The sequence below is a fragment of the Arvicanthis niloticus genome, chromosome X, assembly GCF_011762505.2.
Source record: "Arvicanthis niloticus isolate mArvNil1 chromosome X, mArvNil1.pat.X, whole genome shotgun sequence".
Lineage (NCBI taxonomy): Eukaryota > Metazoa > Chordata > Mammalia > Rodentia > Muridae > Arvicanthis > Arvicanthis niloticus.
The window spans coordinates 56,877,507-56,891,259 of record NC_047679.1 but is presented as its reverse complement, the minus strand read 5'-3'; the positions used below and the strand labels follow the sequence as shown (position 1 = coordinate 56,891,259).

Genomic DNA, 13,753 nt, shown 5'->3' with positions numbered 1-13,753 from the left:
AGGCAGTTCTGTTCTGTGCCAGGTTTCCTCAGCTGTAGCCACAATTTGCCTTTTTGGAATCCTCTTTCTTCTGCCTGGAGTTTCTCTGAGATGGAAAGTTTGCAGAAATAATTACCCGAAACCCACAACCCCCCACCACCAGGACCAAGACAATCAATTTGATATGCTCTTGTGACTATAATCGCTTTATTGCCCCCCATTTAAAATTTAATCTAAATATAATTACTTATTTTCCTCCATTCCCTTCCTCCAACTCCTCCTGTTATGTCTCACCATCACTACCACCATCACCACAAATACGTGCGCGCGCACACACACATACACACATACACACAGCCTCTCGAATTCCTGACTTCTTGTATGTATGTGATTTTCCTGGGATGAATATTTGGTTTCTACTTATCTTTGTTGTTGAAAACCCCAAAAGCATGGCTGGGGAGTTGGCTCAGTGTGTAAGAGTACTTAACATTCTTGCAAAACACTCGGGTTCGATGCCCAGCAGCCACATGAGGTTTGTCACTTCTTTGAGTACTATACACGCATGTGGTACACAGACCTATATGCAGGCAAAACACTTACATACATAAAAACTCTTTTAAAAATTGTTTGTATAAAAACAAAAGCCAAATATAAAAATTGATTCCGGGGTATCAGGGAGCCCAACTGGCTGTGTTTCCAACTTCTGTGGCAAAACTGATGAAGTAAGTACCTAGAAAAGTGTGACTTTAGCTAATTTTTAAAGATTTGGGTTTTCAGTCGTGCATCTTTGTTGCTGTTTTGTGTTTGAGACAGGGCCCCAGGTATTCCAGGCTGGCCTCAATTCATTATGTAGCAGAGAATGACTGTGAATTCCTAATTCTCCTTCCTTCACCTCCCAAGTTCTAGGACATCCTGTGAACCACCATTCGTCACTTTATCTTCTACAAACCTCTTGTGACATACTCAGGCCTTTGGCGATAAGCTTACACTTTCTAGATTTTCTATCATCACCGCTTTATGTCCATTTGGGAACAACCTTTTAGTTTTAGGGTAAAAACCTTATACTCTTTTCTCATCTAAAAGTATTTCATATATATATATATATATATATATATATATATATATATATATATATATCCTATAACTTCTTGTAATATTTTACATTTATTTGTTGAATGTTTGTATGTGTGAGAGAGAGAGAATCTACTCGCTCTGTAGACCAGGCTGGAACTCAGAAATCCTTCTGCCTCTGCCTACTGCATGCTGGGATTAAATAAAACTATTCTTTAATATTCTAATGAAAATCAAGGAAAAGCTGAGTAATTATAATTCCAGCACTTGAGAAAGTTGGGAAGGAGGGTCGGAAGTTCAGGTCATCTTCAGCAACACAGGAAGTCCCAGATCATCCTGACTTACATGAGACCACATGAAAGAGGGGTGGGAAGCAAAGCCAAAAGCAAACCTTGAAGCTGTGTATAAAACATAGGAGACAACATGCTCCCAGTCTTTGGAACAGTCCTGTGTTTTCTTAAAATTTAAGTTACACGGTTGTTAGAAATCTATGTATGAGCTGGGCGGTGGTGGCGCACGCCTTTAATCCCAGCACTTGGGATGCAGAGGCAGGCGGATGTCTGAGTTCGAGGCCAGCCTGGTCTACAGAGTGAGTTCTAGGACAGCCAAGGCTACACAGAGAAACCCTGTCTCACCCCCCAAAAAACAAACAAACAAACAAACAAACAAACAAATGAAATCTATGTATGCCCTGTCTCTCAGAAATTACTTTTGCTAAAGATATTGATGGCCTACTTGGCTTCACAAGGTAACCAACCACAAGATTAAAAACTTCAATCTCTGCCTTCATTTTGAGTCTGTCTTTCCCTTTGTCAAAAAAACCCCTGCTTGACTGTGCATAGGTATGGTAATAACTGAAGGAGTGTCTTACTAAATTATTTAATTCCTCTTCGAAATTAAATGCTCAGAAATAATGTATTTTCCTAAATCTTTAGTCATCTTGAACTCCAAGAACAGCAAAACCTCCCAGGACAGACCTTCCCTCATATGAGGGCAGTTTTTCCATGATGCAAGACCAAAGTAATCAACTTACACTTCAAACATGAACTACTCTCTCAAGGTGCAGTATGACCTCAAGCTCAAAGCAATTCTTCTGCTTGGATTATAGGCGTGTGCTATCATGGCCAGCCAAAATGAGGGCTTCTTTGGGCTATCATGCAGTATCTCATGACACAATAATTAATCAGACTACACCTTGAAGAAAATTACTTATTATGAGTACTCCTTGCTCTCAATAGAAATGTCTCTCCTATTTTTTGTTTAAATCTCAAGTCAATACTCCAACGCTGGGTGCGGGCTACTTGGACCGTTCTATCACTCTTAACACTTGGCCACCCCCGTGATCAGGTCATGCTAGTCTAAATCACTGTACATTGTATAAAACATTAGCTTGTCAGGCCAAACTCCCAGTGGCCTGCTCCTTGAAGAAAACCGAGTCCTTTTCGACCACCATTCCTACTGAAAGCCATCAATTGTAGAGAGCCACACTTCAACATCCTTATCACAGTTTTTAAGAGTCCTTGTCAATGGCTTCCTGTCAAGGCTGTTACTTTGGGGGAGGGGGTAGTGGGCAAGTGTAGGGGTTGTCACAGAAGCTTTCTATGTCCCTCTTTCTCAACTGTGAGTCTGCAGTCATCATCACCACTGCAAAAGTAGCTTTCTTGCCCTTTACAGTCAGAAGAATAGATTACGTACTTCTGTCACATGGTTTCTGGTGACATTACACACCATGGACATCCACATGATCTCCCATGGCAGTACAGACCACAAACATCAAAAGGTCTCAATGACGCAGCATGGGCCATGGATACCTTAATAGCCCTCAGGGGCAGCAACGACGATGGACATCAACATGTCCATCCCCTCCCACCCCGACTCCTGCCTCTGCCCTGGCTGTAGCAGGACCATTGGCCCCAACATGGCCCTCTGCAGCAGCACAAACCAAGGACATAAGCATGGCCTCAAATGACAACACAGACTACTCACATCAACATGGTCCCCTGTGGCAGCACAGCTGGCTGACAGATTTTAAATTTTTGATACATGGTTTTATTTTTATTTTAGATTTTGTTTTCATGTACATTGTCTGTCTGTATGTATGTCTGTGTGAGGGTGTCAGAAACCCTGGAACTGGACAGTTATAAGTTATCATGTGGGTGCTGGGAATTGAACCTGGATCATCTGGAAGAGCAGCCAAACCTCTTAACTGCTGAGCCACCTCTCTAGTTTCCAAAATATATTATTATCTACTCTTTTTGTTTGTTTTCAAGACAGGGTTTCTCTGTGTGGCCTTGGCTATCCTGGAACTTCCTCTGTAGATCAGGCTGGCCTCAATCAAACTCACAGAGATCCACCTGCTTCTGCTTCCTAAATGCTGGGATTAAAGGTGCACACCAGCACTGCCCAGATTCCATGATTTTATCTTAATCACATTTCTTATTCATACAGCAGCGTCGCCAGTACTCTCATGGATCAGCTTATAACGTCAGTTTGAATAAAACAAGCAAGCAAACAAGCCTTCTGGGACTGGAGACACGTCTCAGTGCTTACAAACATTTGCTACTCTTTCAGAAAATCCAAGTTCGGTTCTTAGCACCGTCAGGCAGTTGACTACCACCTATAACTTCAGCTCTAGGGAATTTGATGCTCTCGTCTGGTCTTTTGGGGGCACACACAGACCATATACATAAATAAAATCAGAAATAAACCTTGAAAACTAAATATTTTTCAATGATGTAATGTGGGGTGGGGGGCGCTAAGGAGATCACTCAGAGGTTAAGTATTTGCCATAAAAGCATGAGGACCAGAGTTCAAATCCCCAAGATTTGAACCTATGTGAAGCCTTCTGATAATTGCAGATTTGGGGTACTGTAACAGGGATCCCCAGAGCAAGTTGGCTAACAAGACTAGCCATATCAATGAGCTCTCAGTTTGACTGAGATCTTGCCTCAGTAAGCAGGGTTGAGGAATGATTGAGGATGATTTCTGACATTAATCGTAGGCCTATACATGTACACACATGTACATATGGACTTATACATTTGTGCACCCACATCTGTGGACAAAATGCATATACACACAAAAATACAAAAAAAAAAAAACAAGGACAGAATGGAAAGATGAACAAGTGTTTTCTCCCTCAACCTTAGTAATAAACTATTTCCTTTAAATAACGCAAACCTCAAAAACCCCAAATCAGGTGTATAGCTTCTACTGCTAGACCATGCCCTTCCTAATACTCACTCATATCTTTCCTTCATCTTATTCAATAGGCATTCTTAAGTTTTTTTGCAGTACAAGTCAAGAATCTCAGCAATACGTAACTAAACAGAACTCGGTCGTTCTGAGGATTCCTCAGGTTGCATAATTGTGACCATCAATTTGGATTGTCTGCTGCTGTGTCAAGACTATAACACAGTCATCTGAAGTATGAGTTGAGAGGGGAAAAATTGGTGTGACAAGTGGAAGAACAGATACAGAATCTATGTATTTATTTTCTTATTTATATATAATGAACTTATATCTGTGACCAGTGGCACATGTTTGTAACCAGAACACTTTGTATGCAGGAAGTCCACCATAAATTCAAGGCTAGTCTGGTCTACAATAGTGATTTCCAGGTCAGCTTAAACAGTTCTTGCACCTATGTGGCATTTATGATTGTAACATTAGTTTCAGGATAGCCAGTGCCCCTTCTGGTCTTTTTGGGTATCAGGGCCATAGGTAATACAAATATATACATAACAGGAAAACAAAAAACTTCGTCTTCAATATAGGTGCTAAAAATCATCCTCTGAGCTTTTCTAGAAAGGAGATGGGAACACTCATGGGATAGGTCTGAGAAAGCAGACCTACTTCGCTTCCTTCTCTTGACAGAGGCTCACGTCTGGTGTTTAGTCCCCATCTTCTGCAGTTTCTTGAACCCATTTCTTGGTTTTTCACCCTGTATTCCATGCTCTCCCAGCTTTCCTTTAGGTAATATACTCTTGTTCCAAGATCTCTTTCTAGCTTTTCCTTTAGTTTCATTTCCACTTTTTCGGGAGCAAGATTAACAGATCCCTTCCTGATCTGTGAGAAAGAAAAGGTTCCATCAGCCAGACGATAACAAATGCATGCCAGTCACCTCCAGTTACAGAAGACCCTGACGCCCCCTCTCCATTCACCAGTACATCCACTCAACTGATTTCCTCTTGAGCAAGTTGGCAGCTTGAAGCGGGTCGGGCTGTGGGTGCTGAGGGGAAGCACTGCCTGGCCGTCCTGCCCAATTGACATTGGATGGTCAAAGTTGCAAAAGCAATCCAATGAAGTAAAGACACTTTAGTGCAGGATCTGGAACAAACAGACAGATACAGGTGAAAGAAAAGTAAAGAAGTTGAAACACAATTGGCTCAAAATGGGAAATGTATTTTCAATAGCCTAAGAGAAAATCTTTTGGATATAGATCAAGGCAAAGATTAAAACGTGTTCCTTGTTTTTGTTGGTATAGAATTAGTTATTTCCTGTGTTTTCTTGGATGTCAATATCATTCTTGGGTTAGAGTTTTCCTTCTAGCATTTTTGTAGGACATGATTTATAGATACATATTGTTTAAATTTGGTTTTGTCTTGAAGTATCTTGTTTTCTCCCTCTATGTTGATTGAGACTTTTGCTGGGTAATTAAGTTGGCACCTGTTGGTTTTTTTAGAGGCTCTTCTAGCTTTTGGAGACTCTATTGGGAAGTCGGGTGTAGTTCTGTTAGTCTTTGTATGTTATCTGGCCTTTTCCCCTTGCCACTGCTAATATCCTTTGTTTTGGAGATTTGGTGTTTTGATTTTGTGCCAGGAGGATTTTCTTTTCTGGTCTAAGTGGTGTTCTATAAGCTTCTTATATGTTTATAGGCATCTTTTTCTTTAGGTTAGGAAAGTTTTCTTCTGGTATTGTTGAGAATATTTTCTGGGACTTGGAGCTCAATTTCTTATATCTTCTACACTAGAATAGAAGATCTAATAGAAGAACCATCAACCAAAGAACACACAGGGGCCAGACCTAGGCTTCTGCACACTATGTAGCAAAAGTGCAGCTTGACTTTCATGTGTTCCTGAACAACTGGAGCTGGGGCTACCAAGAACGGTTGCCTGCAGGTGGGCTATGTTCTTCTAGTTGGGATGTCTTGTCTGGCCTCAGCTGGAGAGGAAGTGCCTAGCTTCACAGAGATACTGTGCAGGGTGTATGTGTGTGTGTGTGTGGGGTGTACCTAGGGGAGGCTCCAGCTGGCCGGAAGCAAAGGGGAGGAGACATGGGGGAAGGATTGTCGAAGGGGATTCAGGAAGGTGAGCAGTGAGTAAAAAAAATAAAATGTAATTTTAAAAGATTTTGGAATAACTACAAAAACAAAGATTAAAATGGTTTGTTTTGAAAAATATCCAGTAGAGAAGGTGAAAAGACGCAGTGGAGACTCTTGGAAAATGTTTGAAAAATCACATTTCTTATGGAAAATGAATATTTAAAGACTAATGTCTGTATCTATGAGCTTGGGCTCTCCCTGCCTCAAGGGGTACCCAGACACATACATACACATTAACTTTTAAAAACACTTTTGTTTTTAAAGATGTGTTTACTGCCAGATGTAGCTGGCAGTAAACTTCATACCATGAGGTCCCAGGGCACAGGATCCCCAGTAAAAAGGATAGAAGCCCATAAGAGGGTCAAATTCCATACTGACTGACTTCATGATTTTGTGTGAATTATTCTGATGCACTATACACATGCACACACACACACACACACACACACACACACACACACACACACACGTCATTTGCTTACATAGGTCATTTGTTATTTGTTAGGGTGGCTTTTTTTTGGTCGTTTGGTTTTAGCAGTATTTGGGTTTTGAGACAGGGCTTGTCTGTATAACCCTAGCTTTCCTGGATCTTGCTCTATAGAGCACAGACTTTGTACTAAGATATTTGCCTGGCTCTGCCTTTGAAGTGCTGGGATTAAAGATGTATGCCACCATTGCCCGGCAAGAGAGGGACTGATGTCAAACTTGCTGTGGCTGAGATTAACTGAGCAATCTTGATCTTTCTGTGTCAACCTTCCACATGCTGGGATTACAGAACATTTCCATAGAAGGAACTTGTTCCTGAGCCATAGGCTAAAGATTAGCAGAAAAATGCATTTCTAGTAATTAAGTGACTGTTATGCTGGCGACCTTCTCTCCTAACTACTAAAACAAGTAATTCAGTGTTGTTTTTATTATTGGTGTGTGTGTGTGTGTGTGCGCGCGTGCTTGTGTACAGTATGTGAGTTTCAGTGAGCATGTCAAGTTGAAGAAGCCTAGGAAAACTTATGCATGCCAGCCTAGTTGACCAATAAGCTTTAGGTGAATCTCTCGTGTATCAACTTCTCATATCTGTAGGAATGCAGAATTTTCTATCTGGATTGGATTGCATGACAAGCATTTTACATACCCAGACAAGTTATCAACCGCAACTTGTATTTGGGATACTGTAGGGTAACTCTATAACCTATGCTGACCTGAAATGCATGGCATTCCTCCTGCCTCTGCCTCTCCAGTGCTGAGATTATAAAACCACTTGTCAGGCTTTGCTCAGTTGTATTTTACCCCCTATCGCTATAAAAAACCAGGAGATCCCATCTCAACAAATATGCAAGTCACAAAATAAGAATATAATATAGACAGCCTGACTCTTCCATACGTTTGTTGCTCTTTACTGACTCCTTACTAACTTTGAAATGGTTATATGTCAAGTAACTCAAAAGGCTAGTTATAGCAGGAGTTGGCTTAGTCAGTAATGTGCTCACTTCGCAAACACAAGGACATTAGTTTGTCTCTGTAACAGCCACATAAAAGCTGAAGGTAGTAGTATGTGCCTGAAAGTGCAGTACTGGTGGGGCAGAGACTCAGATTTCATTAGCCAGCCAGCTTAGTCTAGTTGGTGAACTAAGTTGATACACCATGTGAAAGAGAATGATAGAGAAGCCATCTGACATCGATCCTGAGGTGTTCATGACATACTTGCATGCTAGCTTCATATGCGCAAATGTGTATGTACTCATGTGTGTGTGCACACACACTATAATTTTTAAAATAATCACTGACACAAGCATCGTGGCTCAGGAGTTCTGAATCATACTTGGCTCTAAAATGTTTGAAGGCAGCTTGAGCTAAATAGCTAAAAGTGAATGTGCCTGGGCCTCCATCACTTTTTCCTCTTCACTAAAGGCAGATTGCAAGTAGATTTCCATGTGTTCACCATGTAAGTGGAGAAGTGTTATTCGTGTTGAGGGTCCATTTATCCTGGCCATGGAATGACCTTTACACACAACTATTACAAGATGTCCAGATTTTCTAATGTCCAATGTCATAAAAACTTTAAAGGAGAATCCTTGAAATGTCAGGTGGACCAAAACCTTCTGAAAAGCAGCTGGTCAAGAGCTGATCACAAATAACTTATTTAAACCTGAAAAATGTAGAAATGAACCTATAAAATGCCCCGGAGAATTACAGAATAAAGGTAATGATGTAATAAAGGACGTTGAAGAGACCAAGCAGAATTGCCTAAATGAATTTATTGTTGACACATAAGGAGCTTTTGAGCTGGAGAGGTGGTACAGAGTCTAAGAGCACATACTGTGTTTCAGAGGACCTGGGTCCAGTTCCTTGTACCAATAGGGCAGCATACAAGCATCCTTAACTCCAGCTTCAAGGGGATCTGGCATTCTATTCTTGACACCAGACACAAATGCAATTCGTACTTATGCATATTTATACAAAACATACATTTTTATCTGAGCCTCTCTTGCAGGTAAAGAAAAGCATCCACAAGGAAAGCAGGGTTGACACAGGAGGGAATGCACCACCAGTAGCCAGACCGTGCCCACTAAAAATCTTTGGATAAATAAGTTTCCTAAGTTATTGATCTTTTACACAATGAAAAGTGACTGAAAATGCTTCTACTTTACATCACTGTCTATAACATCAGATCGTGGATATTAGATAATGTCAGTATTCCAGCTTCACTAAAGAGTCACGGTTATGTAAACAGGAAACTTCACTCGTAGACTTGGAAGTGAACTGTGGATACAACATGGTCACATCAGGATAAAGACACCAGAGACACATAGGCAGCTACAAGAGTCATAGTGAGACATTAACATTTCCCTTGGAATAGTCCATTTATTAGAATTATAAAAGCAAGAGTCAGAGAAGAAACAAATCACAGGATAATTTCGGAGTCTTTTATTTTAATTTTAGCATTTCTATTTATTACCTTCAGAGAAGAGCAATCACAAAAGATGAGTTGTCTTCTTTTTTGTTGTTGCTGCTGTTATTTTTTGACACCAGGTGTCTATACCTTGACTATCCTGGAACTCACTGTTTAGACCAGGCTACTGAGAAGCTCTTGGACAAGACATTATCTGTGTACGAAATAAAACATCTACACATTGTTATTTTTTCTCTTGAGACAGTATGTCTGTACTAGAACTTGCTTTTGGGTGCTGGGACTCAAACTGAGGGCTACTACAAGATAGTAGGAAAGTAGAAAGCCAGTGCTCTTAACCACTAAGCCATGCTTTCTTCTCTACAAACTCGTATTCTTCTGTTTTTTTTTTTTCTTTTTTTTTTTTTTATTCTTTCCATTCTATAGGCTGGCTCATCATTCTGTAAGCTGCTTCCTTACACTTTGGCAAGGGAGAGCTTGAGGCACAGTAGGAAAAGTTCAATTTGATGACTCCACTTGTGAATTGTCACTATTTTCATAGTATTTCATTTGCCGTAGTTTGTGTAGCCAAGCATAACCTTGAACAATTAATCGTATTGCTTTCACCTCAAGAACACATGCTATCATGCCTGGTTTGTGAACTGCTGGAGATTGTTTTTTGTTGTTTTCTATAGTCTGTGAAGGTGCACATGGATGCCTGATCTTCAGATCCCTTGGCACTGCTCTTCAATCAGGGGCTTTCAAGTGATGCTTCCTCCTGAAAGAGCATCCTTCTGTCAGCCTTGCTTTTCCACCTGTAGCCAACACACAAGCCTATCGTTTGTGCATGATTAAAGACCATGCTGATTTTATAGCATCCTGGGCATTTCACATCCATAAAGAATTGGGGCTCTGCACCAGGTGCTGTTTGTTTGTTTGTTTGTTTGCTCTTCTGCTCTGGAGAGGGATGAAGGAGAGAGGCATGTTCTCGTAGGGAGGTCATCACCACTGAAAAAACCTTCTGCTTCTTGATGTGTAGCCCTGGCTGTCCTGGAACTCACTCTGTAGACAAAGATGGCCTCGAACTCAGAAATCCGTCTGCCTCTGCCTCCCGAGTGCTGGGATTAAAGGCCCGGCAACTATTTTTAATCTTAATGTTAGGAATATGCAATGAATTACCCAGTTAAGAGAACAGGAACTGAGTGTTGTTTTAAAAAATGTTTATTTATTTAATGCAAGTACATTGCTGGTCACTGTTCAAACACATCAGAAGAGGTTAGATATCGGATCCCATTACAGATGGTGGTGAGCCACTACGTGGTGCTGGGAATTGAACTCAGGCTTCCTGGAAGAGCAGTTACTGCTTCTAACTGCTGAGCCATGTCTCTAGCCCAGGAACTGAGTTTTAACACATATCCCTTCATTCTTTCTTCTGATAAGACTAGAAATTGTCTTTGAACCGCGCCATACCTTGATGTACATGCGTGCGATAGAATGAGGTTTGCAAGAACTGGGACTATGTAGGACACGGAGATGAAATTCAACTCTTTTATCCCCACAAAATGATACACCGCCTTGCATGATCTGTAACCAGTAGTACCTCACAAGTTCTAAGGTAGTCGTAGTCATACATCTTTGTGCAGATCATTTAGAAGTTCTTGTTTATACATTTATAAGTTCTTGGTTATACATTGTGGAGACAGCTGTCCTTAGCTGTGAAGAGCCCTTCCTTGGGTCTTTTTTTCTGTAACATATCCCTGTCTATTTGACTACTTTCCCACTGGTAATGTTTTTCTTTCACCCTTTTTTTCTGATATCAAAGTTAGACAAAGTAACCTTTGGTTTTCAATTCAGATTGTAATCCTGCTGCACTCCAAGTTTGGCTTCAGATGCCTTGGAAAGATTCATGCCGCCACCTGCTGGTTTATTCAGTTTGTGTGTATCATTTATTTACTTATTAGTTTCCTTTTCTTTTGTTGAAATAATTTCCTTATTTTGTAGCAGCGATTTTTCTATCCCTACCCGAACCAACTCGATAGTAAGATTAGTGAATTGCAGGCACTTTGATGGTCCAAGAGCAAAGCAATTTTGAGTCCTTTATTATTCATCGGACGCCTAAAGAGAACTTAGAATAGAATGTGACTTGTCAGCGTGAATCAACAAAACAGCATATCCTTTGATTTTCTAATGCCCAGTGCTGTTACATCTCTTTCATGTGGGCACTCATTGTCAGTTAACAAAATTTGACAGTTCTTTTAAGTTAACAGTTTCTCTGGGGCAAGTACAATACTATTAAGCTATTATTCCCTCAGGTTTTGCTTGGTATTTAGGAATTATTTTCCATTACTAACTCGCGAGTAACGTTCTTCAGTGCATTTTTGTCCCAGAGTTGAGCCATCAGGTTCCCAGAGAAAGACTAAAATGTCCAAGACTCAAAACTCTGTGTAAGCCTGGCAAATAGGTCATAACCAATATACTCTGATAATTTAGGAACCAAGGAGCCATTTTGTGAGGCATTTCCACCCTTTCCGTTCCTTGTTCGCCCTCGCGAACTAACTCACAAGAACTTCTAGCCTCCGAGACGCGGAGCGATACAAAGTGGGATGTGCAAGTAGACGATATATTGAAATTTTGCATAGACATCGTATGTGACCTAATGTACATTATTTGTTTATGTGTATTTTACAGAAACTGTACAATAAAGGGTAATCCGTCATTATCACACAAAGTAATGAAAATTCGCGCGTTCTGTCACTGAGTCTGCGTACTGCCATCTTTATTCATTTTAATATTTTAGAGCATAGTTGGAACTAAAGGTCCAATAAGATGTCGGACTTCCAATCTTTGTGGCCACTCCTCTTCTGGTCTCTCCGCCTTCAGCGTTCCGGTCTCTTAAAGGCGTGCAACTGCGTGCTGCAGCCATATTTGCTCGTCTCCCGTGGATGTGAGGTTTCTCTCCATCTAAGAGGCTTTTTGGGGAACATTTTTGTTTCCCCTACCACCATGCCTTATGGTGTATTTAAGAAAACATATCAAAATTCCATATTTTTGACGTTTTGATATGTTCTGGTAAGGTTTTCTTGACACGTCCTCCATATTTCTTGATACTTGTAATATTTTTAGTCAATTTTTCATTTTTAAGGAATATTTCCTTGTCGTGCATTTTGGTTGACACGTGTGTATGGTGGACTTACCTTTCTTTCACTGTTTCTACCTTTTTGCCCATCGGGGCCACGGATACCCGTGTGTCCTCCCCGCCATTCCATGTCCAACGGGGCGTTGGATACTTACCTGCCTTTCAGTTCTTTTTTTCTTCTTATTTTTCTTCTTCCAAACTTGTCCATCTGGGCTGTGGATACCTGCTTTTATTCTTTTTTTTTTTTTTTTTTTTCCTCTCCTTAGCCCATCGGGGCCATGGATACCTGCTTTTTAGCAAAAAAAAAAAAACAAAAAACCCTTATTTCTCGGTCCATCGGGACCTCGGATACCTGCGCTTAGTCTTTTTCCCATGCCCAACGGGGCCTCGGATACCTGCTTTTATTTTTTTTTTTTTATTTTCCTTTTGCCCATCGGGGCTGTGGATACCTGCTTCATTTTTTTTTTTTTTCTCACGGCCCATCGGGGCATTTGGTGGCTGGAAATATGGTTTTGTGAGTTATTGCACTACGTGGAATATCTGTGCCTCTGTCTATTTCCGTGTACTGTTGCTGCTGATCGTTTGGTGCTGTGTGGGTGAAACTATGGCTTAGAAAGACTTTGCGCTTTAAGCTCAGTGGGGGTTCAGGGCGTGGAGAGCCCGCGTCCGCCATTACGGCTCCTGCGTGACACGGCTATTCGGCTATTCTCGAGCCAGTTACGCCCAAAAATCAGGACGCCGAGGAGCACAGCGGACTGGATAGAAGCAACCGAGTGCGCTGCGCTAGCTAAAGGCTTTCTTTATATGTGCGGGTTTGGACTTGGTTTGTGGCGCAGTGGAGGAATTGTGCTATCCGGAAGTAGAACCCCAAGGAGCTTGCGTGTTCGAGTGTGGTGTTGCGTGTTCGAGTGTGGTGTTGCGTGAAAGCCGCAGAGGACTAGGGGATAGGACTCAGGGGGTGCATTTGGACCCCTGGTGGGGTTCCCCGCAGCTTTTAAGGGCTGCTGAGGGGGGTCTACAAGATGGCGGCTCGAGTGCTCCACCCGAGGCTCGACAGCCCAACACTTGTTTTTACGTGTAGCAATGGAGATAGGGCATTTAGGTCATACAAGAAAAGATGGCGGCGCAAGCCTTGGCTGCAGTATAATGCAGAAGGCTTTGTTTTTCACATGTTAGCTTCATGGCTGTGTTTGCCTGGAGATGTGGCACATGCTCTTGAGTGTGTCTAAGATGGCGGTTTGTCATGTGATCAGCCCTCGAGGGGTTTCTTTTAGTGCACTTTTGGCGGGCTTTGACCACTTGGCGGGCTTTGCCCAAGGGTAGACTTAGTGCATTATGGTAGCTAGTGGTTGGCTCTGCC

General features: G+C 41.5%; 1 long non-coding RNA gene and 1 pseudogene across 2 annotated transcripts in view; both read right to left on the bottom strand.

The window, feature by feature from the left end:
* Positions 1–4,524: 4,524 nt before the first annotated feature.
* LOC117694975 (uncharacterized) overlaps positions 4,525–13,753 on the bottom strand; it is a 34,202-nt gene continuing 24,973 nt past the window's right edge. The window contains exon 2 of the long non-coding RNA XR_013106041.1: positions 4,525–5,379. This is a non-coding gene — a long non-coding RNA (uncharacterized LOC117694975). The remainder of the gene's footprint in view (positions 5,380–13,753) is intronic.
* The window catches only part of LOC143435583 (small ribosomal subunit protein eS27 pseudogene), a 29,972-nt pseudogene continuing 24,825 nt past the window's right edge, over positions 8,607–13,753 (bottom strand). The window contains exon 3 of the transcript XR_013106040.1: positions 8,607–12,682. The product of XR_013106040.1 is annotated as a small ribosomal subunit protein eS27 pseudogene (transcript). The remainder of the gene's footprint in view (positions 12,683–13,753) is intronic.